Source organism: Gadus morhua, chromosome 11, assembly GCF_902167405.1.
Source record: "Gadus morhua chromosome 11, gadMor3.0, whole genome shotgun sequence".
Classification (NCBI taxonomy): domain Eukaryota; kingdom Metazoa; phylum Chordata; class Actinopteri; order Gadiformes; family Gadidae; genus Gadus; species Gadus morhua.
This window is the reverse complement of record NC_044058.1, coordinates 5,337,285-5,365,031: the sequence shown is the minus strand read 5'-3', so window position 1 is coordinate 5,365,031 and position 27,747 is coordinate 5,337,285. Positions and strand designations below refer to the sequence as shown.

General features: G+C 42.5%; 27 non-coding genes and 4 pseudogenes across 27 annotated transcripts; all 31 read right to left on the bottom strand.

The window, feature by feature from the left end:
* Positions 1-5,754: 5,754 nt before the first annotated feature.
* On the bottom strand, positions 5,755-5,862 carry LOC115554910 (uncharacterized; annotated as a pseudogene).
* A 615-nt stretch (positions 5,863-6,477) lies between these two features.
* Positions 6,478-6,592, bottom strand: LOC115554901 (U5 spliceosomal RNA). The gene has a single exon (XR_003978755.1). It is a non-coding gene; the product is annotated as a U5 spliceosomal RNA (small nuclear RNA).
* A 615-nt stretch (positions 6,593-7,207) lies between these two features.
* Positions 7,208-7,323, bottom strand: LOC115554893 (U5 spliceosomal RNA). Its single transcript, XR_003978748.1, has one exon. It is a non-coding gene; the product is annotated as a U5 spliceosomal RNA (small nuclear RNA).
* Positions 7,324-7,932: 609 nt separating this feature from the next.
* On the bottom strand, positions 7,933-8,040 carry LOC115554909 (uncharacterized; annotated as a pseudogene).
* Positions 8,041-8,655: 615 nt separating this feature from the next.
* LOC115554900 (U5 spliceosomal RNA) lies at positions 8,656-8,770 on the bottom strand. The gene has a single exon (XR_003978754.1). It is a non-coding gene; the product is annotated as a U5 spliceosomal RNA (small nuclear RNA).
* Positions 8,771-9,385: 615 nt separating this feature from the next.
* LOC115554842 (U5 spliceosomal RNA) lies at positions 9,386-9,501 on the bottom strand. Its single transcript, XR_003978702.1, has one exon. It is a non-coding gene; the product is annotated as a U5 spliceosomal RNA (small nuclear RNA).
* A 614-nt stretch (positions 9,502-10,115) lies between these two features.
* On the bottom strand, positions 10,116-10,231 carry LOC115554904 (U5 spliceosomal RNA). The gene has a single exon (XR_003978758.1). It is a non-coding gene; the product is annotated as a U5 spliceosomal RNA (small nuclear RNA).
* A 614-nt stretch (positions 10,232-10,845) lies between these two features.
* On the bottom strand, positions 10,846-10,961 carry LOC115554892 (U5 spliceosomal RNA). The gene has a single exon (XR_003978747.1). It is a non-coding gene; the product is annotated as a U5 spliceosomal RNA (small nuclear RNA).
* A 609-nt stretch (positions 10,962-11,570) lies between these two features.
* LOC115554908 (uncharacterized) lies at positions 11,571-11,678 on the bottom strand (annotated as a pseudogene).
* Positions 11,679-12,293: 615 nt separating this feature from the next.
* On the bottom strand, positions 12,294-12,408 carry LOC115554899 (U5 spliceosomal RNA). Its single transcript, XR_003978753.1, has one exon. It is a non-coding gene; the product is annotated as a U5 spliceosomal RNA (small nuclear RNA).
* Positions 12,409-13,023: 615 nt separating this feature from the next.
* LOC115554840 (U5 spliceosomal RNA) lies at positions 13,024-13,139 on the bottom strand. The gene has a single exon (XR_003978700.1). It is a non-coding gene; the product is annotated as a U5 spliceosomal RNA (small nuclear RNA).
* A 614-nt stretch (positions 13,140-13,753) lies between these two features.
* LOC115554903 (U5 spliceosomal RNA) lies at positions 13,754-13,869 on the bottom strand. Its single transcript, XR_003978757.1, has one exon. It is a non-coding gene; the product is annotated as a U5 spliceosomal RNA (small nuclear RNA).
* A 614-nt stretch (positions 13,870-14,483) lies between these two features.
* Positions 14,484-14,599, bottom strand: LOC115554837 (U5 spliceosomal RNA). The gene has a single exon (XR_003978698.1). It is a non-coding gene; the product is annotated as a U5 spliceosomal RNA (small nuclear RNA).
* A 609-nt stretch (positions 14,600-15,208) lies between these two features.
* LOC115554907 (uncharacterized) lies at positions 15,209-15,316 on the bottom strand (annotated as a pseudogene).
* A 615-nt stretch (positions 15,317-15,931) lies between these two features.
* LOC115554898 (U5 spliceosomal RNA) lies at positions 15,932-16,046 on the bottom strand. Its single transcript, XR_003978752.1, has one exon. It is a non-coding gene; the product is annotated as a U5 spliceosomal RNA (small nuclear RNA).
* Positions 16,047-16,661: 615 nt separating this feature from the next.
* Positions 16,662-16,777, bottom strand: LOC115554839 (U5 spliceosomal RNA). Its single transcript, XR_003978699.1, has one exon. It is a non-coding gene; the product is annotated as a U5 spliceosomal RNA (small nuclear RNA).
* Positions 16,778-17,391: 614 nt separating this feature from the next.
* Positions 17,392-17,507, bottom strand: LOC115554836 (U5 spliceosomal RNA). The gene has a single exon (XR_003978697.1). It is a non-coding gene; the product is annotated as a U5 spliceosomal RNA (small nuclear RNA).
* Positions 17,508-18,119: 612 nt separating this feature from the next.
* On the bottom strand, positions 18,120-18,235 carry LOC115554872 (U5 spliceosomal RNA). Its single transcript, XR_003978729.1, has one exon. It is a non-coding gene; the product is annotated as a U5 spliceosomal RNA (small nuclear RNA).
* A 612-nt stretch (positions 18,236-18,847) lies between these two features.
* LOC115554826 (U5 spliceosomal RNA) lies at positions 18,848-18,963 on the bottom strand. The gene has a single exon (XR_003978688.1). It is a non-coding gene; the product is annotated as a U5 spliceosomal RNA (small nuclear RNA).
* Positions 18,964-19,575: 612 nt separating this feature from the next.
* On the bottom strand, positions 19,576-19,691 carry LOC115554936 (U5 spliceosomal RNA). Its single transcript, XR_003978780.1, has one exon. It is a non-coding gene; the product is annotated as a U5 spliceosomal RNA (small nuclear RNA).
* A 612-nt stretch (positions 19,692-20,303) lies between these two features.
* On the bottom strand, positions 20,304-20,419 carry LOC115554835 (U5 spliceosomal RNA). The gene has a single exon (XR_003978696.1). It is a non-coding gene; the product is annotated as a U5 spliceosomal RNA (small nuclear RNA).
* A 612-nt stretch (positions 20,420-21,031) lies between these two features.
* Positions 21,032-21,147, bottom strand: LOC115554870 (U5 spliceosomal RNA). The gene has a single exon (XR_003978728.1). It is a non-coding gene; the product is annotated as a U5 spliceosomal RNA (small nuclear RNA).
* Positions 21,148-21,759: 612 nt separating this feature from the next.
* On the bottom strand, positions 21,760-21,875 carry LOC115554825 (U5 spliceosomal RNA). The gene has a single exon (XR_003978687.1). It is a non-coding gene; the product is annotated as a U5 spliceosomal RNA (small nuclear RNA).
* Positions 21,876-22,487: 612 nt separating this feature from the next.
* Positions 22,488-22,603, bottom strand: LOC115554935 (U5 spliceosomal RNA). Its single transcript, XR_003978779.1, has one exon. It is a non-coding gene; the product is annotated as a U5 spliceosomal RNA (small nuclear RNA).
* Positions 22,604-23,215: 612 nt separating this feature from the next.
* Positions 23,216-23,331, bottom strand: LOC115554869 (U5 spliceosomal RNA). The gene has a single exon (XR_003978727.1). It is a non-coding gene; the product is annotated as a U5 spliceosomal RNA (small nuclear RNA).
* Positions 23,332-23,943: 612 nt separating this feature from the next.
* LOC115554824 (U5 spliceosomal RNA) lies at positions 23,944-24,059 on the bottom strand. The gene has a single exon (XR_003978686.1). It is a non-coding gene; the product is annotated as a U5 spliceosomal RNA (small nuclear RNA).
* Positions 24,060-24,671: 612 nt separating this feature from the next.
* LOC115554934 (U5 spliceosomal RNA) lies at positions 24,672-24,787 on the bottom strand. Its single transcript, XR_003978778.1, has one exon. It is a non-coding gene; the product is annotated as a U5 spliceosomal RNA (small nuclear RNA).
* A 612-nt stretch (positions 24,788-25,399) lies between these two features.
* LOC115554834 (U5 spliceosomal RNA) lies at positions 25,400-25,515 on the bottom strand. Its single transcript, XR_003978695.1, has one exon. It is a non-coding gene; the product is annotated as a U5 spliceosomal RNA (small nuclear RNA).
* A 612-nt stretch (positions 25,516-26,127) lies between these two features.
* On the bottom strand, positions 26,128-26,241 carry LOC115554906 (U5 spliceosomal RNA). The gene has a single exon (XR_003978759.1). It is a non-coding gene; the product is annotated as a U5 spliceosomal RNA (small nuclear RNA).
* A 612-nt stretch (positions 26,242-26,853) lies between these two features.
* Positions 26,854-26,969, bottom strand: LOC115554823 (U5 spliceosomal RNA). Its single transcript, XR_003978685.1, has one exon. It is a non-coding gene; the product is annotated as a U5 spliceosomal RNA (small nuclear RNA).
* Positions 26,970-27,581: 612 nt separating this feature from the next.
* On the bottom strand, positions 27,582-27,697 carry LOC115554933 (U5 spliceosomal RNA). Its single transcript, XR_003978777.1, has one exon. It is a non-coding gene; the product is annotated as a U5 spliceosomal RNA (small nuclear RNA).
* Positions 27,698-27,747: the final 50 nt, after the last annotated feature.

The following is a 27,747-nucleotide window of genomic DNA, read 5'->3' as shown; positions in this document are numbered from 1 at the left end:
CGAAGGAGCTGTCCTCGTTTAGCAACAAGCAACTCGGGCTGACAGACAGAGCGGTTAGCTCACCGGCCCGCTTGGCAGAAACCAAGGCCAACAAGAGCGCCGTCTTAAATGACAGGGCATCCAAAGGGGCCTGGGAGAGAGGCTCGAAAGGATCCCTGGACAATCCGCGCAACACGGTGGGGAGATCCCAGCGTGGTGTAAGCACGCGTGAAACAGGCCTAACCCGTCTAGCCCCACGCAAGAATCTCTTGACCAGTGGATGGCTGAAGATCGGTCCACCATCACAGCCTGCATGGCCAGCCGAAACGGCTGCCGCATAGACCTTGATAGTGGAGAAGGCCAAACCTTTTTCCAATAAGTTTTGCAGAAACGAAAGCACGCTTCCCACCTCGCATTGAGATGGGACAGCGTGGTTCGTCTCACACCAATTAGAGAAGGCGCACCACTTCGCCGCATAGAGGGAAGAAGTAGAAGGCGCACGAGCACTCTGAATAGTGTTGATAACTGTCTCAGGCAAACCTTTGCCCTGCAGGATCAACCTCTCAGGAGCCAAACCAACAGCCGTCCCGAGACATCGGGCGGGTGGTGCACCGTCCCGTGGGCCTGTGAAAGCGCATCCGGCCTGAATGGTACTGGCCAAGGCGCCGACCGCGAGAGCGCGGCAAGCTCTGGAAACCACAGAGCTGAACGGTTCTCCGGGGCCACTAATATCAGGGACAGTCTCTCCTGTCTGACCCGTTCCAGAAGAGGAAGGATTAGCTGGAGCGGGGGAAACGCATACAAGAGAGCCCGCGGCCAAGGTGTGTGTGCCAACGCATCTACCCCCAACGGGGGAAGATCCCGAGGGCTGAGGGAGAACCACCACCTGCAGTGCGTGTTCTCCCGGGACGCGAAGAGGTCCACCTGCGCTGTCCCGAACCTCTGCCAGATCAGTCTGACAATGTCGGGATGTAACCGCTACTCGTCTCGGCGGGGACCGCCTCGAGACATGAGGTCCGCCCTAAAGTTCTGGGCGCCCGCGATATGCAGGGCTCTCAGACTGCGGAGATACTGATGAGCCCAAAGCCAGAGCTCGACCGCCTTTCGGTGGAGAGCAGGGGAGCGGACTCCCCCCTGTCTGTTGATGTACGCCGCCGCCGACACGCTGTCTGTCCTGATCAGAACGTGGCGGCCGCGCACCAGGTGAAAGAAATGCAACAGCACTTTCCTCACAGCGTCGAGCTCCAACACATTTATGTGTGCTGTAGGGGGCGTGCGCCACTCGTCTCCGACCGAGTGAGAGAGGCACGTTCCTCCCCAACCCGTCAACGAGGCGTCCGTGAAGACCACTACGTAGGACGCCACCCTGCCCAGTGGAACACCCTTGAGAAGGGCGGAGGGTCCTTTCCAATATTCCAGGTCTGGCGACACCGAACGGGGGACGAGGAGCACCCTGAGCTTGTGTCGCCTGGGGTCCAACCGTTGGCGAGCAAACCACCGCTGGAGTCTGCGCATAAAAAGCAGACCCAGGGGGACCACGGGGTGGGCAGCTGCCATCAGCCCCAACAGGCGCATGGTGGACAGTGCGGTCACGTTTCTGCGAACGTGAAAACGGGAGAGCGCCGACAGGATGGCGTCTCGCCGAGGAGGCGAAAGCATCGCAGTCATGGTGGCTGAGTCTAGGCAGGGACGTGGAAGTAAGCATCCTTGAGATCCAGGGATGTGAACCAATCGTCCTCTCTCACACACCGGAACAATGCTCCGACCGTGAGCATTCTGAACTTCCTCGTGGCAACGAATCTGTTGAACACGCGAAGATCCAGAATAGGTCTCATTTCCCCTGACTTCTTGGAACCAGGAAGTAGCGGGAATAAAAACCTAGGTGAGACTCGTGGGGGGGAACAACAGTGATGGCCCCCTTTACCAAGAGACGTGCCACCTCTGCTGCCAGAGCCGTGCTCGCAGCCGGGTCCCGTAGCGTGGTCTCCACCAACCCCATAAAGGGTGGGGGACGACGCTTGAACTGTATGGGATGGCCCCATCTCAACGTGGTGTCCAACCACGATGGCAGAACGCACCGCTCTTGCCAACACGCATAGCGGTTGGAGAGAGGGCGAGCCGACAGCTGAGGAAGACCGTCCAGGAATAACCCGTATTCCTCTGCCCCTACCGCCTTCACACTGCGTGTGAACCAAGGGGGGCTTCCCACGAAAGGGAGGAGGCTCCCACACCGCAGTGTGGGAGAGCCATATGACCCTTTGAATCATGGTAGCCCACGCCATATGCTGGCCGGCCGAAACGGCTATCGGCTGGCATAACTGGAGGATGGCGCTGGAAAAGCGGGAAACCGCCAGCCATCTCGCGGCTTCCTCCGGGCCGTAGGCCTCCCTGTCAGCCGACAAGGAGACCATGGCAGAGGAGAGCAGGGCGATGTTGTTGACCGCCGCCGCGGATTGAGAGGCACAAACGAACACCCTGTCCGTTAGGCCGACAATCTGCTTCTGGAGGCGGTCGGGGGGCAGCGGCTTTTCGTTAAGGAGCCATCCGGCGCCCGGACAGAGAAGCGCTGCCAGGCTCCAGACGAGGGATCCCCCTCGCCTGAGTATCGGCCCACCCCTCCACGTTGGTGAAATCCGTGTAGGATCTTACCGGAGCCTTCAGGGTCGAAGGGTCCTCACCGGCAGCAATAAACAAGTGCTGCAAAGGCGGGAACAAGGGGCACTGGGTAACCCGCCGGGAAAAAGATGGGGTGCGAAAGCACTCGCCCTGCATATCGTCAGATATGGGGGCGAGAGGCGGGGCCGGCATGGGAATCCCTTTGATGGCCGCCGCCTCACCCATGATCTCCCGGAAGAGATCGGTCATCCGGCGCGGACCCTCGTGTTGTATGACGGTGGCGGTTGTAACCCGAGAGCGGGAAAAACCGGACGCCGAGTCGCCGAAGACGTCGTCCAGGGAGGCGTCGATGATGCCATCGTTGACGTCAGGTCCGAACAGGTCGATGGCGTCAGCCATTTCCACCGCAGGGGAAAAGAAGAGATGCCTGGAGAGGATCCCCTCTTCAGGCAGCTCCCGGCAGGCGACACAGGAGACGGGGGCCGCCCTAGCAGCCGCGGCGTGATCGGCGCCGAGGCACCAAAAGCACGCCAATAGGAGTCCATAGGAGTCCTGAAAAGGACCTAGCTCTAGGAGCGCTCTCAGGTGGCCCTGAAAAGGGCCGTTTGTCCGCGGCCTCGCCCGAGCCGCTGCCACCGGCTTGGGAGATCCGTGTTGAAGTTCTCATCTTCTTAATAGTAGTTCTCAATTTCTCGCTGATAAGCACAAGTGCTGAAAGAAAAGGGAGGATAAGCGACGGTTTACACCGCGTTATATAGACACGATACCGTGGGAAATGTGGGCGGTGCCCACGCTGATAGGTGCATAGTTTGAATTTTCAGCGCGCGCAGGCGCGCGCACGGGACAAGCCATAAGGCGAAGCCTAGACGGCGTAGCCTACATGAAATAGAACCCTCTGTCTCCGGAGAGACGCCTGTACGAGAAGTGCGCCGGGGTCCACTGGAACACCCACAAATGGTGACGCCATTGTCAGAGGAGGGGCTAGGAAGCTGCGCACGCCGATTTAATTAGCCGATCTCCGGCTAGACTAAGCCGAAAAACTGCTCCCGACCAGGTTTGGTTGCGAGCATAAGTCACCATGGTGATACAGCGACGCTAAAAGAGATCGACTTTCGTGGTACAACTAACCCAGGCTTGGAGCTCAACATACCTCGCTAACCCTCTAAGCGAGCTTCGTGGTACAGGGCCCTGAGGGCTTTGCTACGACATCATTGTCCGGCTCTGAACTCTGCGCTCTGTGCGCGTTCACATCAAAGGAGCTGCGATCGCGGGCTGCTGATTTCCTCACAGCCTGAAGAGCTATGAGGAAGTGATCACAACACATTTCTGACAGCTGAAAATTATTGCATTGCAGCATTATTTAGGGATGACAATACAAGACTTCCATGAATGTGCATTTGAAGGAGAGTTTGCTTTGTATTCCAGCTGGCAAATTTCTATAGGCTACTATAGATCCATTTCAAAAAACGTTCCAAGTAGGCTATAGGACATAGCATAATACATCCTGGAATGAGTGATGCTTGCCTGCTGACATGTTAAAATGACTGCCACAACTGCCATGAGCAAAGAGCAAAAACATTTCTACATAGTGTAGGCTACAGTAGGCCTAGCCTATTCAATATTGAATGAAGTAGGTTACTGTACACTCTTTGTCACTGTACAGAGTAGTCAATATGATTTGCTTGTACAGCACCTTAAAAAACTCACTGTAGCCTATATTCATAGGCACACCCAGCCTTGCTTTCAATATAACACACACTCGCAATCTGTAATCACTGTCAGTAAATAATAATATGAAAACAATATAATATATCTTCCAGCAAGAAAAAATTATCTGTTTACTGTAAATGGATAAAGGTCAACAGATGCGCAATGCAGGGTCTCTCCATTTTTGTTGGAGAGCAAAATCTCGACAAAATCTAAGAGTGAGATTTTGTCGGCGGGGGGGGGGGGGCAAAACATATATTATATTTATGTGGCATTCAGTCCAATGCTTAAAAATATATCTGTGGCATTCAGTAGGCCAATGCTGTGGTAAAGTGTGCAAAGTATGAGTATGAATATTTGATGGAGTATGAGTAGGTGTTTCCTTCTGTTACATAGATAGAACTTTATCAATCCCCTGCAGGAGAAATGTGTTAATGTTTGTCCCTATAAAACAATAATGGTAAAAAAAAAAAATACAAAACATGACGGTAACTCTAAAGTGAAACCGTCCAATCCGAAGGCTTTACTTAATCACTCCCCCTACTCACTTCCACCAATGCAAAGCGAACAGAACTGAGTAGGGGAGGGCGTAGCCCAACTAGTTTGTGACAGACCCAGAGGAACGCAACGCAAATTAAATTTGAACGTGTATTGAGGCTTTAATAAAATCCCGGACGATTTTGAAATTTCACCCGGACGCATTTGATTCCTACCCTTCCACTGTTAAATAGCGGCGCGGGAAAATAAGCCCAGACAGGGCGAACCGGACACCGACGCGAAACGGAGGTGCTTCGACCTGAAGGGGCTTACTTTCGATAATGAGCGGCTACTTGCAAAACGACAAAATAACTACAAAACGTGTCCTTTTACAATTTATTTGATACCATAAGTAGTGTTGATCAGCAGAGAAATAGTAATCCAAAGACGTTGACGTCGCTTAGCAACCGAAGAAGCTGGCGTTGTTGTGAAGGGCCAATGAAAGTGAACGGAGCGTTCTATGTTGCACAGTAATAATCAGAGGCACTAGTGTTAAGACTATAGATTGCCACAAAGGATTCTGTATGACACGTTCCAATTAAAATGTAATTTAAAGAGTAAATTTACCATTTTGCAAAGCACTTTGGGTAGTTTCCTGTTTCGTGCACAGGTTTTAGAAGAGCAAATGTTAGCTAGCCATATAAATGTGAGCCTTGTACAGATAGGCCTCGGATACAGTTTAGACTTCTTGTGGCGAGTAGTAACAAGTATACTGTGAAAAGTGCATATTGACTACCATCTGGTGGATAGAAAAGATAAAGGTATTTAATCTCATTTCATTGCTTACAGGTAATTGGTTCTTTCAGGCCACAAGTGTTGGGCGGATTTTTTTCGACGTAAAATACACTTTAGTGTACAGTCAAACCACACGGCTGACCACTTCGGAGCCAGACATTTTCTTTAACATCGATAGAAAGCCCCACCTTAGGGCAGAGCATCAAAAAATTGGTTGAAACTCATGCTCCTCTCCAAGGAAATCTTTAGTAAAAGGCGAAAGATTTATACGATCCGAAGACCTGCGTGATACTGTTCACACACGTTCGAATGTCGTCCCATTGTCCCGTCTAATACCTTAAGTGATGTTTTTTAAACAAACATTAACCTATAGTTGGACTTTTGCAGCAATAATCAGAGGCACTAGTGTTAAGAATACAGATTGCCACGAAGGATTCTGTATGACACGTTCCAATTTAAATGTCATTTAGAGAGTAAATTTACCGATTTGTAAGGCATTGTGGGTAGTTTGGTGCACAGGTTTTCGAAGAGCAAATGTTAGCCGTATCACCTAAGCATGAATTGTGGCATCAAATGGGCCTTCATGCCGAGTTGTTACACACGTAATGGAACATACAGACAAATTACTAAATAGCCTTGTACAGATAGGCCTAGGATACAGTTTAGACTTCTTGTGGCGAGTAGCAACAAGTGTAGTGTGAAAAGTGCATATTGACTACCATCTGGTGGATAGAAAAGATCAAGGTATTTAATCTCATTTCATTGCTGACAGGGAATTGGTTCTTTCAGGCCACAAGTGTTGGGCTGATTTTTTTCGACGTAAAATACACTTTAGTGTGCAGTCACACCACGCGGCTGACCACTTCCGACCCAGACATTTTCTTTACTTTAACATTGATAGAGAGCCCCACCTTACGGCAGAGCATCAAATAATTGGTTGAACTCATATTGCTCCTCTCCACGGAAATCTTTAGTAAAAGGCGAAAGATTTATACGATCTGAAGAGAAACCTGAGTGATACTGTTCACACGCGTTCGAATGTCGTCCCATTGTCCCGTCTGATACCTTAAGTGATGTTTATAAAAACAAACAGTAACCTATAGTTGGACTTTTGCAGCAATAATCAGAGGCACCAGTGTTAAGACTACAGATTGCCACGAAGGATTCTGTATGACACGTTCCAATTGAAATGTCATTTAAAGAGTAAATTTACCATTTTGTAAGGCATTGTGGGTAGTTTGGTGCACAGGTTTTCGAAGAGCAAATGTTAGCCGTATCACCTAAGCATGAATTGTGGCATCAAATGGGCCTTCATGCCGAGTTGTTACACACGTAATGGAACATACAGACAAATTACTAAATAGCCTTGTACAGATTGGCCTAGGATACAGTTTAGACTTCTTGTGGCGAGTAGCAACAAGTGTACTGTGAAAAGTGCATATTGACTACCATCTGGTGGATAGAAAAGATAAAGGTATTTAATCTCATTTCATTGCTTACAGGGAATTGGTTCTTTCAGGCCACAAGTGTTGGGCGGATTTTTTTCGATGTAAAAAACACTTTAGTGTGCAGTCAAACCACACGGCTGACCACTTCGGATCCAGACATTTTCTTTACTTTAACATTGATAGAGAGCCCCACCTTACGGCAGAGCATCAAAAAATTGGTTGAAACTCATATTGCTCCTCTCCACGGAAATCTTTAGTAAAATGCGAAAGATTTATACGATCTGAAGAGAAACCTGAGTGATACTGTTCACACGCGTTCGAATGTCGTCCCATTGTACCGTCTAATACCTTAAGTGATGTTTTTTAAACAAACAGTAACCTATAGTTGGACTTTTGCAGCAATAATCAGAGGCACTAGTGTTAAGACTACAGATTGCCACGAAGGATTCTGTATGACACGTTCCAATTGAAATGTCATTTAAAGAGTAAATTTACCATTTTGTAAGGCATTGTGGGTAGTTTGATGCACAGGTTTTCGAAGAGCAAATGTTAGCCGTATCACCTAAGCATGAATTGTGGCATCAAATGGGCCTTCATGCCGAGTTGTTACACACGTAATGGAACATACAGACAAATTACTAAATAGCCTTGTACAGATAGGCCTAGGATACAGTTTAAACTTCTTGTGGCGTGTAGCAACAAGTGTACTGTGAAAAGTGCATATTGACTACCATCTGGTGGATAGAAAAGATAAAGGTATTTAATCTCATTTCATTGCTTACAGGTAATTGGTTCTTTCAGGCCACAAGTGTTGGGCGGATTTTTTTCGACGTAAAATACACTTTAGTGTACAGTCAAACCACACGGCTGACCACTTCGGAGCCAGACATTTTCTTTAACATCGATAGAAAGCCCCACCTTAGGGCAGAGCATCAAAAAATTGGTTGAAACTCATGCTCCTCTCCAAGGAAATCTTTAGTAAAAGGCGAAAGATTTATACGATCTGAAGACCTGCGTGATACTGTTCACACACGTTCGAATGTCGTCCCATTGTCCCGTCTAATACCTTAAGTGATGTTTTTTAAACAAACATTAACCTATAGTTGGACTTTTGCAGCAATAATCAGAGGCACTAGTGTTAAGAATACAGATTGCCACGAAGGATTCTGTATGACACGTTCCAATTTAAATGTCATTTAGAGAGTAAATTTACCGATTTGTAAGGCATTGTGGGTAGTTTGGTGCACAGGTTTTCGAAGAGCAAATGTTAGCCGTATCACCTAAGCATGAATTGTGGCATCAAATGGGCCTTCATGCCGAGTTGTTACACACGTAATGGAACATACAGACAAATTACTAAATAGCCTTGTACAGATAGGCCTAGGATACAGTTTAGACTTCTTGTGGCGAGTAGCAACAAGTGTAGTGTGAAAAGTGCATATTGACTACCATCTGGTGGATAGAAAAGATCAAGGTATTTAATCTCATTTCATTGCTGACAGGGAATTGGTTCTTTCAGGCCACAAGTGTTGGGCTGATTTTTTTCGACGTAAAATACACTTTAGTGTGCAGTCACACCACGCGGCTGACCACTTCCGACCCAGACATTTTCTATACTTTAACATTGATAGAGAGCCCCACCTTACGGCAGAGCATCAAATAATTGGTTGAACTCATATTGCTCCTCTCCACGGAAATCTTTAGTAAAAGGCGAAAGATTTATACGATCTGAAGAGAAACCTGAGTGATACTGTTCACACGCGTTCGAATGTCGTCCCATTGTCCCGTCTAATACCTTAAGTGATGTTTATAAAAACAAACAGTAACCTATAGTTGGACTTTTGCAGCAATAATCAGAGGCACTAGTGTTAAGACTACAGATTGCCACGAAGGATTCTGTATGACACGTTCCAATTGAAATGTCATTTAAAGAGTAAATTTACCATTTTGTAAGGCATTGTGGGTAGTTTGGTGCACAGGTTTTCGAAGAGCAAATGTTAGCCGTATCACCTAAGCATGAATTGTGGCATCAAATGGGCCTTCATGCCGAGTTGTTACACACGTAATGGAACATACAGACAAATTAATAAATAGCCTTGTACAGATAGGCCTAGGATACAGTTTAGACTTCTTGTGGCGAGTAGCAACAAGTGTACTGTGAAAAGTGCATATTGACTACCATCTGGTGGATAGAAAAGATAAAGGTATTTAATCTCATATCATTGCTTACAGGGAATTGGTTCTTTCAGGCCACAAGTGTTGGGCGGATTTTTTTCGACGTAAAATACACTTTAGTGTGCAGTCAAACCACACGGCTGACCACTTCGGATCCAGACATTTTCTTTACTTTAACATTGATAGAAAGCCCCACCTTACGGCAGAGCGTCAAAAAATTGGTTGAAACTCATATTGCTCCTCTCCACGGAAATCTTTAGTAAAAGGCGAAAGATTTATACGATCTGAAGAGAAACCTGAGTGATACTGTTCACACGCGTTCGAATGTCGTCCCATTGTCCCGTCTAATACCTTAAGTGATGTTTTTTAAACAAACATTAACCTATAGTTGGACTTTTGCAGCAATAATAAGAGGCACTAGTGTTAAGACTACAGATTGCCACGAAGGATTCTGTATGACACGTTCCAATTGAAATGTCATTTAAAGAGTAAATTTACCATTTTGTAAGGCATTGTGGGTAATTTGGTGCACAGGTTTTCGAAGAGCAAATGTTAGCCATATCACCTAAGCTTGAATTGTGGCATCAAATGGGCCTTCATGCCGAGTTGTTACACACGTAATGGAACATACAGACAAATTACTAAATAGCCTTGTACAGATAGGCCTAGGATACAGTTTAGACTTCTTGTGGCGAGTAGCAACAAGTGTACTGTGAAAAGTGCATATTGACTACTATCTGGTGGATAGAAAAGATAAAGGTATTTAATCTCATATCATTGCTTACAAGGAATTGGTTCTTTCAGGCCACAAGTGTTGGCCGGATTTTTTTCGACGTAAAATACACTTTAGTGTGCAGTCAAACCACACGGCTGACCACTTCGGATCCAGACATTTTCTTTACTTTAACATTGATAGAAAGTCCCACCTTACAGCAGAGCATCAAAAAATTGGTTGAAACTCATATTGCTCCTCTCCACGGAAATCTTTAGTAAAAGGCGAATGATTAATACGATCTGAAGAGAAACCTGAGTGATACTGTTCACACACGTTCGAATGTCGTCCCATTGTCCCGTCTAATACCTTAAGTGATGTTTTTTAAACAAACAGTAACCTATAGTTGGACTTTTGCAGCAATAATCAGAGGCACCAGTGTTAAGACTACAGATTGCCACGAAGGATTCTGTATGACACGTTCCAATTGAAATGTCATTTAAAGAGTAAATTTACCATTTTGTAAGGCATTGTGGGTAGTTTGGTGCACAGGTTTTCGAAGAGCAAATGTTAGCCGTATCACCTAAGCATGAATTGTGGCATCAAATGGGCCTTCATGCCGAGTTGTTACACACGTAATGGAACATACAGACAAATTACTAAATAGCCTTGTACAGATTGGCCTAGGATACAGTTTAGACTTCTTGTGGCGAGTAGCAACAAGTGTACTGTGAAAAGTGCATATTGACTACCATCTGGTGGATAGAAAAGATAAAGGTATTTAATCTCATTTCATTGCTTACAGGGAATTGGTTCTTTCAGGCCACAAGTGTTGGGCGGATTTTTTTCGATGTAAAAAACACTTTAGTGTGCAGTCAAACCACACGGCTGACCACTTCGGATCCAGACATTTTCTTTACTTTAACATTGATAGAGAGCCCCACCTTACGGCAGAGCATCAAAAAATTGGTTGAAACTCATATTGCTCCTCTCCACGGAAATCTTTAGTAAAATGCGAAAGATTTATACGATCTGAAGAGAAACCTGAGTGATACTGTTCACACGCGTTCGAATGTCGTCCCATTGTACCGTCTAATACCTTAAGTGATGTTTTTTAAACAAACAGTAACCTATAGTTGGACTTTTGCAGCAATAATCAGAGGCACTAGTGTTAAGACTACAGATTGCCACGAAGGATTCTGTATGACACGTTCCAATTGAAATGTCATTTAAAGAGTAAATTTACCATTTTGTAAGGCATTGTGGGTAGTTTGATGCACAGGTTTTCGAAGAGCAAATGTTAGCCGTATCACCTAAGCATGAATTGTGGCATCAAATGGGCCTTCATGCCGAGTTGTTACACACGTAATGGAACATACAGACAAATTACTAAATAGCCTTGTACAGATAGGCCTAGGATACAGTTTAAACTTCTTGTGGCGTGTAGCAACAAGTGTACTGTGAAAAGTGCATATTGACTACCATCTGGTGGATAGAAAAGATAAAGGTATTTAATCTCATTTCATTGCTTACAGGTAATTGGTTCTTTCAGGCCACAAGTGTTGGGCGGATTTTTTTCGACGTAAAATACACTTTAGTGTACAGTCAAACCACACGGCTGACCACTTCGGAGCCAGACATTTTCTTTAACATCGATAGAAAGCCCCACCTTAGGGCAGAGCATCAAAAAATTGGTTGAAACTCATGCTCCTCTCCAAGGAAATCTTTAGTAAAAGGCGAAAGATTTATACGATCTGAAGACCTGCGTGATACTGTTCACACACGTTCGAATGTCGTCCCATTGTCCCGTCTAATACCTTAAGTGATGTTTTTTAAACAAACATTAACCTATAGTTGGACTTTTGCAGCAATAATCAGAGGCACTAGTGTTAAGAATACAGATTGCCACGAAGGATTCTGTATGACACGTTCCAATTTAAATGTCATTTAGAGAGTAAATTTACCGATTTGTAAGGCATTGTGGGTAGTTTGGTGCACAGGTTTTCGAAGAGCAAATGTTAGCCGTATCACCTAAGCATGAATTGTGGCATCAAATGGGCCTTCATGCCGAGTTGTTACACACGTAATGGAACATACAGACAAATTACTAAATAGCCTTGTACAGATAGGCCTAGGATACAGTTTAGACTTCTTGTGGCGAGTAGCAACAAGTGTAGTGTGAAAAGTGCATATTGACTACCATCTGGTGGATAGAAAAGATCAAGGTATTTAATCTCATTTCATTGCTGACAGGGAATTGGTTCTTTCAGGCCACAAGTGTTGGGCTGATTTTTTTCGACGTAAAATACACTTTAGTGTGCAGTCACACCACGCGGCTGACCACTTCCGACCCAGACATTTTCTATACTTTAACATTGATAGAGAGCCCCACCTTACGGCAGAGCATCAAATAATTGGTTGAACTCATATTGCTCCTCTCCACGGAAATCTTTAGTAAAAGGCGAAAGATTTATACGATCTGAAGAGAAACCTGAGTGATACTGTTCACACGCGTTCGAATGTCGTCCCATTGTCCCGTCTAATACCTTAAGTGATGTTTATAAAAACAAACAGTAACCTATAGTTGGACTTTTGCAGCAATAATCAGAGGCACTAGTGTTAAGACTACAGATTGCCACGAAGGATTCTGTATGACACGTTCCAATTGAAATGTCATTTAAAGAGTAAATTTACCATTTTGTAAGGCATTGTGGGTAGTTTGGTGCACAGGTTTTCGAAGAGCAAATGTTAGCCGTATCACCTAAGCATGAATTGTGGCATCAAATGGGCCTTCATGCCGAGTTGTTACACACGTAATGGAACATACAGACAAATTAATAAATAGCCTTGTACAGATAGGCCTAGGATACAGTTTAGACTTCTTGTGGCGAGTAGCAACAAGTGTACTGTGAAAAGTGCATATTGACTACCATCTGGTGGATAGAAAAGATCAAGGTATTTAATCTCATATCATTGCTTACAGGGAATTGGTTCTTTCAGGCCACAAGTGTTGGGCGGATTTTTTTCGACGTAAAATACACTTTAGTGTGCAGTCAAACCACACGGCTGACCACTTCGGATCCAGACATTTTCTTTACTTTAACATTGATAGAAAGCCCCACCTTACGGCAGAGCGTCAAAAAATTGGTTGAAACTCATATTGCTCCTCTCCACGGAAATCTTTAGTAAAAGGCGAAAGATTTATACGATCTGAAGAGAAACCTGAGTGATACTGTTCACACGCGTTCGAATGTCGTCCCATTGTCCCGTCTAATACCTTAAGTGATGTTTTTTAAACAAACATTAACCTATAGTTGGACTTTTGCAGCAATAATAAGAGGCACTAGTGTTAAGACTACAGATTGCCACGAAGGATTCTGTATGACACGTTCCAATTGAAATGTCATTTAAAGAGTAAATTTACCATTTTGTAAGGCATTGTGGGTAATTTGGTGCACAGGTTTTCGAAGAGCAAATGTTAGCCATATCACCTAAGCTTGAATTGTGGCATCAAATGGGCCTTCATGCCGAGTTGTTACACACGTAATGGAACATACAGACAAATTACTAAATAGCCTTGTACAGATAGGCCTAGGATACAGTTTAGACTTCTTGTGGCGAGTAGCAACAAGTGTACTGTGAAAAGTGCATATTGACTACTATCTGGTGGATAGAAAAGATAAAGGTATTTAATCTCATATCATTGCTTACAGGGAATTGGTTCTTTCAGGCCACAAGTGTTGGCCGGATTTTTTTCGACGTAAAATACACTTTAGTGTGCAGTCAAACCACACGGCTGACCACTTCGGATCCAGACATTTTCTTTACTTTAACATTGATAGAAAGTCCCACCTTACAGCAGAGCATCAAAAAATTGGTTGAAACTCATATTGCTCCTCTCCACGGAAATCTTTAGTAAAAGGCGAATGATTAATACGATCTGAAGAGAAACCTGAGTGATACTGTTCACACACGTTCGAATGTCGTCCCATTGTCCCGTCTAATACCTTAAGTGATGTTTTTTAAACAAACAGTAACCTATAGTTGGACTTTTGCAGCAATAATCAGAGGCACCAGTGTTAAGACTACAGATTGCCACGAAGGATTCTGTATGACACGTTCCAATTGAAATGTCATTTAAAGAGTAAATTTACCATTTTGTAAGGCATTGTGGGTAGTTTGGTGCACAGGTTTTCGAAGAGCAAATGTTAGCCGTATCACCTAAGCATGAATTGTGGCATCAAATGGGCCTTCATGCCGAGTTGTTACACACGTAATGGAACATACAGACAAATTACTAAATAGCCTTGTACAGATTGGCCTAGGATACAGTTTAGACTTCTTGTGGCGAGTAGCAACAAGTGTACTGTGAAAAGTGCATATTGACTACCATCTGGTGGATAGAAAAGATAAAGGTATTTAATCTCATTTCATTGCTTACAGGGAATTGGTTCTTTCAGGCCACAAGTGTTGGGCGGATTTTTTTCGATGTAAAAAACACTTTAGTGTGCAGTCAAACCACACGGCTGACCACTTCGGATCCAGACATTTTCTTTACTTTAACATTGATAGAGAGCCCCACCTTACGGCAGAGCATCAAAAAATTGGTTGAAACTCATATTGCTCCTCTCCACGGAAATCTTTAGTAAAAGGCGAAAGATTTATACGATCTGAAGAGAAACCTGAGTGATACTGTTCACACGCGTTCGAATGTCGTCCCATTGTACCGTCTAATACCTTAAGTGATGTTTTTTAAACAAACAGTAACCTATAGTTGGACTTTTGCAGCAATAATCAGAGGCACTAGTGTTAAGACTACAGATTGCCACGAAGGATTCTGTATGACACGTTCCAATTGAAATGTCATTTAAAGAGTAAATTTACCATTTTGTAAGGCATTGTGGGTAGTTTGATGCACAGGTTTTCGAAGAGCAAATGTTAGCCGTATCACCTAAGCATGAATTGTGGCATCAAATGGGCCTTCATGCCGAGTTGTTACACACGTAATGGAACATACAGACAAATTACTAAATAGCCTTGTACAGATAGGCCTAGGATACAGTTTAAACTTCTTGTGGCGTGTAGCAACAAGTGTACTGTGAAAAGTGCATATTGACTACCATCTGGTGGATAGAAAAGATAAAGGTATTTAATCTCATTTCATTGCTTACAGGTAATTGGTTCTTTCAGGCCACAAGTGTTGGGCGGATTTTTTTCGACGTAAAATACACTTTAGTGTACAGTCAAACCACACGGCTGACCACTTCGGAGCCAGACATTTTCTTTAACATCGATAGAAAGCCCCACCTTAGGGCAGAGCATCAAAAAATTGGTTGAAACTCATGCTCCTCTCCAAGGAAATCTTTAGTAAAAGGCGAAAGATTTATACGATCTGAAGACCTGCGTGATACTGTTCACACACGTTCGAATGTCGTCCCATTGTCCCGTCTAATACCTTAAGTGATGTTTTTTAAACAAACATTAACCTATAGTTGGACTTTTGCAGCAATAATCAGAGGCACTAGTGTTAAGAATACAGATTGCCACGAAGGATTCTGTATGACACGTTCCAATTTAAATGTCATTTAGAGAGTAAATTTACCGATTTGTAAGGCATTGTGGGTAGTTTGGTGCACAGGTTTTCGAAGAGCAAATGTTAGCCGTATCACCTAAGCATGAATTGTGGCATCAAATGGGCCTTCATGCCGAGTTGTTACACACGTAATGGAACATACAGACAAATTACTAAATAGCCTTGTACAGATAGGCCTAGGATACAGTTTAGACTTCTTGTGGCGAGTAGCAACAAGTGTAGTGTGAAAAGTGCATATTGACTACCATCTGGTGGATAGAAAAGATCAAGGTATTTAATCTCATTTCATTGCTGACAGGGAATTGGTTCTTTCAGGCCACAAGTGTTGGGCTGATTTTTTTCGACGTAAAATACACTTTAGTGTGCAGTCACACCACGCGGCTGACCACTTCCGACCCAGACATTTTCTATACTTTAACATTGATAGAGAGCCCCACCTTACGGCAGAGCATCAAATAATTGGTTGAACTCATATTGCTCCTCTCCACGGAAATCTTTAGTAAAAGGCGAAAGATTTATACGATCTGAAGAGAAACCTGAGTGATACTGTTCACACGCGTTCGAATGTCGTCCCATTGTCCCGTCTAATACCTTAAGTGATGTTTATAAAAACAAACAGTAACCTATAGTTGGACTTTTGCAGCAATAATCAGAGGCACTAGTGTTAAGACTACAGATTGCCACGAAGGATTCTGTATGACACGTTCCAATTGAAATGTCATTTAAAGAGTAAATTTACCATTTTGTAAGGCATTGTGGGTAGTTTGGTGCACAGGTTTTCGAAGAGCAAATGTTAGCCGTATCACCTAAGCATGAATTGTGGCATCAAATGGGCCTTCATGCCGAGTTGTTACACACGTAATGGAACATACAGACAAATTACTAAATAGCCTTGTACAGATAGGCCTAGGATACAGTTTAGACTTCTTGTGGCGAGTAGCAACAAGTGTACTGTGAAAAGTGCATATTGACTACCATCTGGTGGATAGAAAAGATAAAGGTATTTAATCTCATATCATTGCTTACAGGGAATTGGTTCTTTCAGGCCACAAGTGTTGGGCGGATTTTTTTCGACGTAATATACACTTTAGTGTGCAGTCAAACCACACGGCTGACCACTTCGGATCCAGACATTTTCTTTACTTTAACATTGATAGAAAGCCCCACCTTACGGCAGAGCGTCAAAAAATTGGTTGAAACTCATATTGCTCCTCTCCACGGAAATCTTTAGTAAAAGGCGAAAGATTTATACGATCTGAAGAGAAACCTGAGTGATACTGTTCACACGCGTTCGAATGTCGTCCCATTGTCCCGTCTAATACCTTAAGTGATGTTTTTTAAACAAACATTAACCTATAGTTGGACTTTTGCAGCAATAATAAGAGGCACTAGTGTTAAGACTACAGATTGCCACGAAGGATTCTGTATGACACGTTCCAATTGAAATGTCATTTAAAGAGTAAATTTACCATTTTGTAAGGCATTGTGGGTAATTTGGTGCACAGGTTTTCGAAGAGCAAATGTTAGCCGTATCACCTAAGCTTGAATTGTGGCATCAAATGGGCCTTCATGCCGAGTTGTTACACACGTAATGGAACATACAGACAAATTACTAAATAGCCTTGTACAGATAGGCCTAGGATACAGTTTAGACTTCTTGTGGCGAGTAGCAACAAGTGTACTGTGAAAAGTGCATATTGACTACTATCTGGTGGATAGAAAAGATAAAGGTATTTAATCTCATATCATTGCTTACAGGGAATTGGTTCTTTCAGGCCACAAGTGTTGGGCGGATTTTTTTCGACGTAAAAAACACTTTAGTGTGCAGTCAAACCACACGGCTGACCACTTCGGATTCAGACATTTTCTTTACTTTAACATTGATAGAGAGCCCCACCTTACGGCAGAGCATCAAAAAATTGGTTGAAACTCATATTGCTCCTCTCCACGGAAATCTTTAGTAAAAGGCGAAAGATTTATACGATCTGAAGAGAAACCTGAGTGATACTGTTCACACGCGTTCGAATGTCGTCCCATTGTCCCGTCTAATACCTCAAGTGATGTTTTTTAAACAAACTAACCTATAGTTGGACTTTTGCAGCAATAATCAGAGGCACTAGTGTTAAGACTACAGATTGCCACAAAGGATTCTGTATGACACGTTCCAATTGAAATGTCAGTTAAAGAGTAAATTTACCATTTTGTAAGGCATTGTGGGTAGTGTGGTGCACAGGTTTTCGAAGAGCAAATGTTAGCCGGATCACCTAAGCATGAATTGTGGCATCAAATGGGCCTTCATGCCGAGTTGTTACACACGTAATGGAACATACTGACAAATTACTAAATAGCCTTGTACAGATAGGCCTAGGATACAGTTTAGACTTCTTGTGGCGTGTAGCAACAAGTGTACTGTGAAAAGTGCATATTGACTACCATCTGGTGGATAGAAAAGATAAAGGTATTTAATCTCATTTCATTGCTGACAGGGATTTGGTTCTTTCAGGGTACAAGTGTTGGGCGGATTTTTTTCGACGTAAAAAACACTTTAGTGTGCAGTCAAACCACACGGCTGACCACTTCGGATCCAGACATTTTCTTTACTTTAACATTGATAGAAAGCCCCACCTTACGGCAGAACATCAAAAAATTGGTTGAAACTCATATTGCTCCTCTCCACGGAAATCTTTAGTAAAAGGCGAAAGATTTATACGATCTGAAGAGAAACCTGAGTGATACTGTTCACACGCGTTCGAATGTCGTCCCATTGTCCCGTCTAATACCTCAAGTGATGTTTTTTAAACAAACTAACCTATAGTTGGACTTTTGCAGCAATAATCAGAGGCACTAGTGTTAAGACTACAGATTGCCACAAAGGATTCTGTATGACACGTTCCAATTGAAATGTCAGTTAAAGAGTAAATTTACCATTTTGTAAGGCATTGTGGGTAGTTTGGTGCACAGGTTTTCGAAGAGCAAATGTTAGCCGTATCACCTAAGCATGAATTGTGGCATCAAATGGGCCTTCATGCCGAGTTGTTACACACGTAATGGAACATACTGACAAATTACTAAATAGCCTTGTACAGATAGGCCTAGGATACAGTTTAGACTTCTTGTGGCGTGTAGCAACAAGTGTACTGTGAAAAATGCATATTGACTATCATCTGGTGGATAGAAAAGATAAAGGTATTTAATCTCATTTCATTGCTTACAGGAAATTGGTTCTTTCAGGCCACAAGTGTTGGGCGGATTTTTTTCGACGTAAAAAACACTTTAGTGTGCAGTCAAACCACACGGCTGACCACTTCGGATCCAGACATTTTCTTTACTTTAACATTGATAGAAAGCCCCACCTTACGGCAGAGCATCAAAAAATTGGTTGAAACTCATATTGCTCCTCTCCACGGAAATCTTTAGTAAAAGGCGAAAGATTTATACGATCTGAAGAGAAACCTGAGTGATACTGTTCACACGCGTTCGAATGTCGTCCCATTGTCCCGTCTAATACCTTAAGTGATGTTTTTTAAACAAACTAACCTATAGTTGGACTTTTGCAGCAATAATCAGAGGCACTAGTGTTAAGACTACAGATTGCCACGAAGGATTCTGTATGACACGTTCCAATTGAAATGTCATTTAAAGAGTAAATTTACCATTTTGTAAGGCATTGTGGGTAGTTTGGTGCACAGGTTTTCGAAGAGCAAATGTTAGCCGTATCACCTAAGCATGAATTGTGGCATCAAATGGGCCTTCATGCCGAGTTGTTACACACGTAATGGAACATACTGACAAATTACTAAATAGCCTTGTACAGATAGGCCTGGGATACAGTTTAGACTTCTTGTGGCGTGTAGCAACAAGTGTACTGTGAAAAGTGCATATTGACTACCATCTGGTGGATAGAAAAGATAAAGGTATTTAATCTCATTTCATTGCTGACAGGGAATTGGTTCTTTCAGGCCACAAGTGTTGGGCGGACTTTTTTCGACGTAAAATACACTTTAGTGTGCAGTCACACCATGCGGCTGACCACTTCGGATCCAGACATTTTCTTTACTTTAACATTGATAGAGAGCCCCACCTTACGGCAGAGCATCAAAAAATTGGTTGAAACTCATATTGCTCCTCTCCACGGAAATCTTTAGTAAAAGGCGAAAGATTTATACGATCTGAAGAGAAACCTGAGTAATACTGTTCATACGCGTTCGAATGTCGTCCCATTGTCCCGTCTAATACCTTAAGTGATGTTTTTTAAACAAACTAACCTATAGTTGGACTTTTGCAGCAATAATCAGAGGCACTAGTGTTAAGACTACAGATTGCCACGAAGGATTCTGTATGACACGTTCCAATTGAAATGTCATTTAAAGAGTAAATTTACCATTTTGTAAGGCATTGTGGGTAGTTTGGTGCACAGGTTTTCGAAGAGCAAATGTTAGCCGTATCACCTAAGCATGAATTGTGGCATCACATGGGCCTTCATGCCGAGTTGTTACACACGTAATGGAACATACAGACAAATTACTAAATAGCCTTGTACAGATAGGCCTAGGATACAGTTTAGACTTCTTGTGGCGTGTAGCAACAAGTGTACTGTGAAAAATGCATATTGACTATCATCTGGTGGATAGAAAAGATAAAGGTATTTAATCTCATTTCATTGCTTACAGGGAATTGGTTCTTTCAGGCCACAAGTGTTGGGCGGATTTTTTTCGACGTAAAAAACACTTTAGTGTGCAGTCAAACCACACGGCTGACCACTTCGGATTCAGACATTTTCTTTACTTTAACATTGATAGAGAGCCCCACCTTACGGCAGAGCATCAAAAAATTGGTTGAAACTCATATTGCTCCTCTCCACGGAAATCTTTAGTAAAAGGCGAAAGATTTATACGATCTGAAGAGAAACCTGAGTGATACTGTTCACACGCGTTCGAATGTCGTCCCATTGTCCCGTCTAATACCTCAAGTGATGTTTTTTAAACAAACTAACCTATAGTTGGACTTTTGCAGCAATAATCAGAGGCACTAGTGTTAAGACTACAGATTGCCACAAAGGATTCTGTATGACACGTTCCAATTGAAATGTCAGTTAAAGAGTAAATTTACCATTTTGTAAGGCATTGTGGGTAGTGTGGTGCACAGGTTTTCGAAGAGCAAATGTTAGCCGGATCACCTAAGCATGAATTGTGGCATCAAATGGGCCTTCATGCCGAGTTGTTACACACGTAATGGAACATACTGACAAATTACTAAATAGCCTTGTACAGATAGGCCTAGGATACAGTTTAGACTTCTTGTGGCGTGTAGCAACAAGTGTACTGTGAAAAGTGCATATTGACTACCATCTGGTGGATAGAAAAGATAAAGGTATTTAATCTCATTTCATTGCTGACAGGGATTTGGTTCTTTCAGGGTACAAGTGTTGGGCGGATTTTTTTCGACGTAAAAAACACTTTAGTGTGCAGTCAAACCACACGGCTGACCACTTCGGATCCAGACATTTTCTTTACTTTAACATTGATAGAAAGCCCCACCTTACGGCAGAACATCAAAAAATTGGTTGAAACTCATATTGCTCCTCTCCACGGAAATCTTTAGTAAAAGGCGAAAGATTTATACGATCTGAAGAGAAACCTGAGTGATACTGTTCACACGCGTTCGAATGTCGTCCCATTGTCCCGTCTAATACCTCAAGTGATGTTTTTTAAACAAACTAACCTATAGTTGGACTTTTGCAGCAATAATCAGAGGCACTAGTGTTAAGACTACAGATTGCCACAAAGGATTCTGTATGACACGTTCCAATTGAAATGTCAGTTAAAGAGTAAATTTACCATTTTGTAAGGCATTGTGGGTAGTGTGGTGCACAGGTTTTCGAAGAGCAAATGTTAGCCGTATCACCTAAGCATGAATTGTGGCATCAAATGGGCCTTCATGCCGAGTTGTTACACACGTAATGGAACATACTGACAAATTACTAAATAGCCTTGTACAGATAGGCCTAGGATACAGTTTAGACTTCTTGTGGCGTGTAGCAACAAGTGTACTGTGAAAAATGCATATTGACTATCATCTGGTGGATAGAAAAGATAAAGGTATTTAATCTCATTTCATTGCTTACAGGAAATTGGTTCTTTCAGGCCACAAGTGTTGGGCGGATTTTTTTCGACGTAAAAAACACTTTAGTGTGCAGTCAAACCACACGGCTGACCACTTCGGATCCAGACATTTTCTTTACTTTAACATTGATAGAAAGCCCCACCTTACGGCAGAGCATCAAAAAATTGGTTGAAACTCATATTGCTCCTCTCCACGGAAATCTTTAGTAAAAGGCGAAAGATTTATACGATCTGAAGAGAAACCTGAGTGATACTGTTCACACGCGTTCGAATGTCGTCCCATTGTCCCGTCTAATACCTTAAGTGATGTTTTTTAAACAAACTAACCTATAGTTGGACTTTTGCAGCAATAATCAGAGGCACTAGTGTTAAGACTACAGATTGCCACGAAGGATTCTGTATGACACGTTCCAATTGAAATGTCATTTAAAGAGTAAATTTACCATTTTGTAAGGCATTGTGGGTAGTTTGGTGCACAGGTTTTCGAAGAGCAAATGTTAGCCGTATCACCTAAGCATGAATTGTGGCATCAAATGGGCCTTCATGCCGAGTTGTTACACACGTAATGGAACATACTGACAAATTACTAAATAGCCTTGTACAGATAGGCCTGGGATACAGTTTAGACTTCTTGTGGCGTGTAGCAACAAGTGTACTGTGAAAAGTGCATATTGACTACCATCTGGTGGATAGAAAAGATAAAGGTATTTAATCTCATTTCATTGCTGACAGGGAATCGGTTCTTTCAGGCCACAAGTGTTGGGCGGATTTTTTTCGACGTAAAATACACTTTAGTGTGCAGTCACACCATGCGGCTGACCACTTCGGATCCAGACATTTTCTTTACTTTAACATTGATAGAGAGCCCCACCTTACGGCAGAGCATCAAAAAATTGGTTGAAACTCATATTGCTCCTCTCCACGGAAATCTTTAGTAAAAGGCGAAAGATTTATACGATCTGAAGAGAAACCTGAGTAATACTGTTCATACGCGTTCGAATGTCGTCCCATTGTCCCGTCTAATACCTTAAGTGATGTTTTTTAAACAAACTAACCTATAGTTGGACTTTTGCAGCAATAATCAGAGGCACTAGTGTTAAGACTACAGATTGCCACGAAGGATTCTGTATGACACGTTCCAATTGAAATGTCATTTAAAGAGTAAATTTACCATTTTGTAAGGCATTGTGGGTAGTTTGGTGCACAGGTTTTCGAAGAGCAAATGTTAGCCGTATCACCTAAGCATGAATTGTGGCATCACATGGGCCTTCATGCCGAGTTGTTACACACGTAATGGAACATACAGACAAATTACTAAATAGCCTTGTACAGATAGGCCTAGGATACAGTTTAGACTTCTTGTGGCGTGTAGCAACAAGTGTACTGTGAAAAGTGCATATTGACTACCATCTGGTGGATAGAAAAGATAAAGGTATTTAATCTCATTTCATTGCTGACAGGGATTTGGTTCTTTCAGGGTACAAGTGTTGGGCGGATTTTTTTCGACGTAAAAAACACTTTAGTGTGCAGTCAAACCACACGGCTGACCACTTCGGATCCAGACATTTTCTTTACTTTAACATTGATAGAAAGCCCCACCTTACGGCAGAACATCAAAAAATTGGTTGAAACTCATATTGCTCCTCTCCACGGAAATCTTTAGTAAAAGGCGAAAGATTTATACGATCTGAAGAGAAACCTGAGTGATACTGTTCACACGCGTTCGAATGTCGTCCCATTGTCCCGTCTAATACCTCAAGTGATGTTTTTTAAACAAACTAACCTATAGTTGGACTTTTGCAGCAATAATCAGAGGCACTAGTGTTAAGACTACAGATTGCCACAAAGGATTCTGTATGACACGTTCCAATTGAAATGTCAGTTAAAGAGTAAATTTACCATTTTGTAAGGCATTGTGGGTAGTGTGGTGCACAGGTTTTCGAAGAGCAAATGTTAGCCGTATCACCTAAGCATGAATTGTGGCATCAAATGGGCCTTCATGCCGAGTTGTTACACACGTAATGGAACATACTGACAAATTACTAAATAGCCTTGTACAGATAGGCCTAGGATACAGTTTAGACTTCTTGTGGCGTGTAGCAACAAGTGTACTGTGAAAAATGCATATTGACTATCATCTGGTGGATAGAAAAGATAAAGGTATTTAATCTCATTTCATTGCTTACAGGAAATTGGTTCTTTCAGGCCACAAGTGTTGGGCGGATTTTTTTCGACGTAAAAAACACTTTAGTGTGCAGTCAAACCACACGGCTGACCACTTCGGATCCAGACATTTTCTTTACTTTAACATTGATAGAAAGCCCCACCTTACGGCAGAGCATCAAAAAATTGGTTGAAACTCATATTGCTCCTCTCCACGGAAATCTTTAGTAAAAGGCGAAAGATTTATACGATCTGAAGAGAAACCTGAGTGATACTGTTCACACGCGTTCGAATGTCGTCCCATTGTCCCGTCTAATACCTTAAGTGATGTTTTTTAAACAAACTAACCTATAGTTGGACTTTTGCAGCAATAATCAGAGGCACTAGTGTTAAGACTACAGATTGCCACGAAGGATTCTGTATGACACGTTCCAATTGAAATGTCATTTAAAGAGTAAATTTACCATTTTGTAAGGCATTGTGGGTAGTTTGGTGCACAGGTTTTCGAAGAGCAAATGTTAGCCGTATCACCTAAGCATGAATTGTGGCATCAAATGGGCCTTCATGCCGAGTTGTTACACACGTAATGGAACATACTGACAAATTACTAAATAGCCTTGTACAGATAGGCCTGGGATACAGTTTAGACTTCTTGTGGCGTGTAGCAACAAGTGTACTGTGAAAAGTGCATATTGACTACCATCTGGTGGATAGAAAAGATAAAGGTATTTAATCTCATTTCATTGCTGACAGGGAATCGGTTCTTTCAGGCCACAAGTGTTGGGCGGATTTTTTTCGACGTAAAATACACTTTAGTGTGCAGTCACACCATGCGGCTGACCACTTCGGATCCAGACATTTTCTTTACTTTAACATTGATAGAGAGCCCCACCTTACGGCAGAGCATCAAAAAATTGGTTGAAACTCATATTGCTCCTCTCCACGGAAATCTTTAGTAAAAGGCGAAAGATTTATACGATCTGAAGAGAAACCTGAGTAATACTGTTCATACGCGTTCGAATGTCGTCCCATTGTCCCGTCTAATACCTTAAGTGATGTTTTTTAAACAAACTAACCTATAGTTGGACTTTTGCAGCAATAATCAGAGGCACTAGTGTTAAGACTACAGATTGCCACGAAGGATTCTGTATGACACGTTCCAATTGAAATGTCATTTAAAGAGTAAATTTACCATTTTGTAAGGCATTGTGGGTAGTTTGGTGCACAGGTTTTCGAAGAGCAAATGTTAGCCGTATCACCTAAGCATGAATTGTGGCATCACATGGGCCTTCATGCCGAGTTGTTACACACGTAATGGAACATACAGACAAATTACTAAATAGCCTTGTACAGATAGGCCTAGGATACAGTTTAGACTTCTTGTGGCGTGTAGCAACAAGTGTACTGTGAAAAATGCATATTGACTATCATCTGGTGGATAGAAAAGATAAAGGTATTTAATCTCATTTCATTGCTTACAGGGAATTGGTTCTTTCAGGCCACAAGTGTTGGGCGGATTTTTTTCGACGTAAAAAACACTTTAGTGTGCAGTCAAACCACACGGCTGACCACTTCGGATTCAGACATTTTCTTTACTTTAACATTGATAGAGAGCCCCACCTTACGGCAGAGCATCAAAAAATTGGTTGAAACTCATATTGCTCCTCTCCACGGAAATCTTTAGTAAAAGGCGAAAGATTTATACGATCTGAAGAGAAACCTGAGTGATACTGTTCACACGCGTTCGAATGTCGTCCCATTGTCCCGTCTAATACCTCAAGTGATGTTTTTTAAACAAACTAACCTATAGTTGGACTTTTGCAGCAATAATCAGAGGCACTAGTGTTAAGACTACAGATTGCCACAAAGGATTCTGTATGACACGTTCCAATTGAAATGTCAGTTAAAGAGTAAATTTACCATTTTGTAAGGCATTGTGGGTAGTGTGGTGCACAGGTTTTCGAAGAGCAAATGTTAGCCGGATCACCTAAGCATGAATTGTGGCATCAAATGGGCCTTCATGCCGAGTTGTTACACACGTAATGGAACATACTGACAAATTACTAAATAGCCTTGTACAGATAGGCCTAGGATACAGTTTAGACTTCTTGTGGCGTGTAGCAACAAGTGTACTGTGAAAAGTGCATATTGACTACCATCTGGTGGATAGAAAAGACAAAGGTATTTAATCTCATTTCATTGCTGACAGGGATTTGGTTCTTTCAGGGTACAAGTGTTGGGCGGATTTTTTTCGACGTAAAAAACACTTTAGTGTGCAGTCAAACCACACGGCTGACCACTTCGGATCCAGACATTTTCTTTACTTTAACATTGATAGAAAGCCCCACCTTACGGCAGAACATCAAAAAATTGGTTGAAACTCATATTGCTCCTCTCCACGGAAATCTTTAGTATGGCGAAAGATTTATACGATCTGAAGAGAAACCTGAGTGATACTGTTCACACGCGTTCGAATGTCGTCCCATTGTCCCGTCTAATACCTCAAGTGATGTTTTTTAAACAAACTAACCTATAGTTGGACTTTTGCAGCAATAATCAGAGGCACTAGTGTTAAGACTACAGATTGCCACAAAGGATTCTGTATGACACGTTCCAATTGAAATGTCAGTTAAAGAGTAAATTTACCATTTTGTAAGGCATTGTGGGTAGTGTGGTGCACAGGTTTTCGAAGAGCAAATGTTAGCCGTATCACCTAAGCATGAATTGTGGCATCAAATGGGCCTTCATGCCGAGTTGTTACACACGTAATGGAACATACTGACAAATTACTAAATAGCCTTGTACAGATAGGCCTAGGATACAGTTTAGACTTCTTGTGGCGTGTAGCAACAAGTGTACTGTGAAAAATGCATATTGACTATCATCTGGTGGATAGAAAAGATAAAGGTATTTAATCTCATTTCATTGCTTACAGGAAATTGGTTCTTTCAGGCCACAAGTGTTGGGCGGATTTTTTTCGACGTAAAAAACACTTTAGTGTGCAGTCAAACCACACGGCTGACCACTTCGGATCCAGACATTTTCTTTACTTTAACATTGATAGAAAGCCCCACCTTACGGCAGAGCATCAAAAAATTGGTTGAAACTCATATTGCTCCTCTCCACGGAAATCTTTAGTAAAAGGCGAAAGATTTATACGATCTGAAGAGAAACCTGAGTGATACTGTTCACACGCGTTCGAATGTCGTCCCATTGTCCCGTCTAATACCTTAAGTGATGTTTTTTAAACAAACTAACCTATAGTTGGACTTTTGCAGCAATAATCAGAGGCACTAGTGTTAAGACTACAGATTGCCACGAAGGATTCTGTATGACACGTTCCAATTGAAATGTCATTTAAAGAGTAAATTTACCATTTTGTAAGGCATTGTGGGTAGTTTGGTGCACAGGTTTTCGAAGAGCAAATGTTAGCCGTATCACCTAAGCATGAATTGTGGCATCAAATGGGCCTTCATGCCGAGTTGTTACACACGTAATGGAACATACTGACAAATTACTAAATAGCCTTGTACAGATAGGCCTGGGATACAGTTTAGACTTCTTGTGGCGTGTAGCAACAAGTGTACTGTGAAAAGTGCATATTGACTACCATCTGGTGGATAGAAAAGATAAAGGTATTTAATCTCATTTCATTGCTGACAGGGAATCGGTTCTTTCAGGCCACAAGTGTTGGGCGGATTTTTTTCGACGTAAAATACACTTTAGTGTGCAGTCACACCATGCGGCTGACCACTTCGGATCCAGACATTTTCTTTACTTTAACATTGATAGAGAGCCCCACCTTACGGCAGAGCATCAAAAAATTGGTTGAAACTCATATTGCTCCTCTCCACGGAAATCTTTAGTAAAAGGCGAAAGATTTATACGATCTGAAGAGAAACCTGAGTAATACTGTTCATACGCGTTCGAATGTCGTCCCATTGTCCCGTCTAATACCTT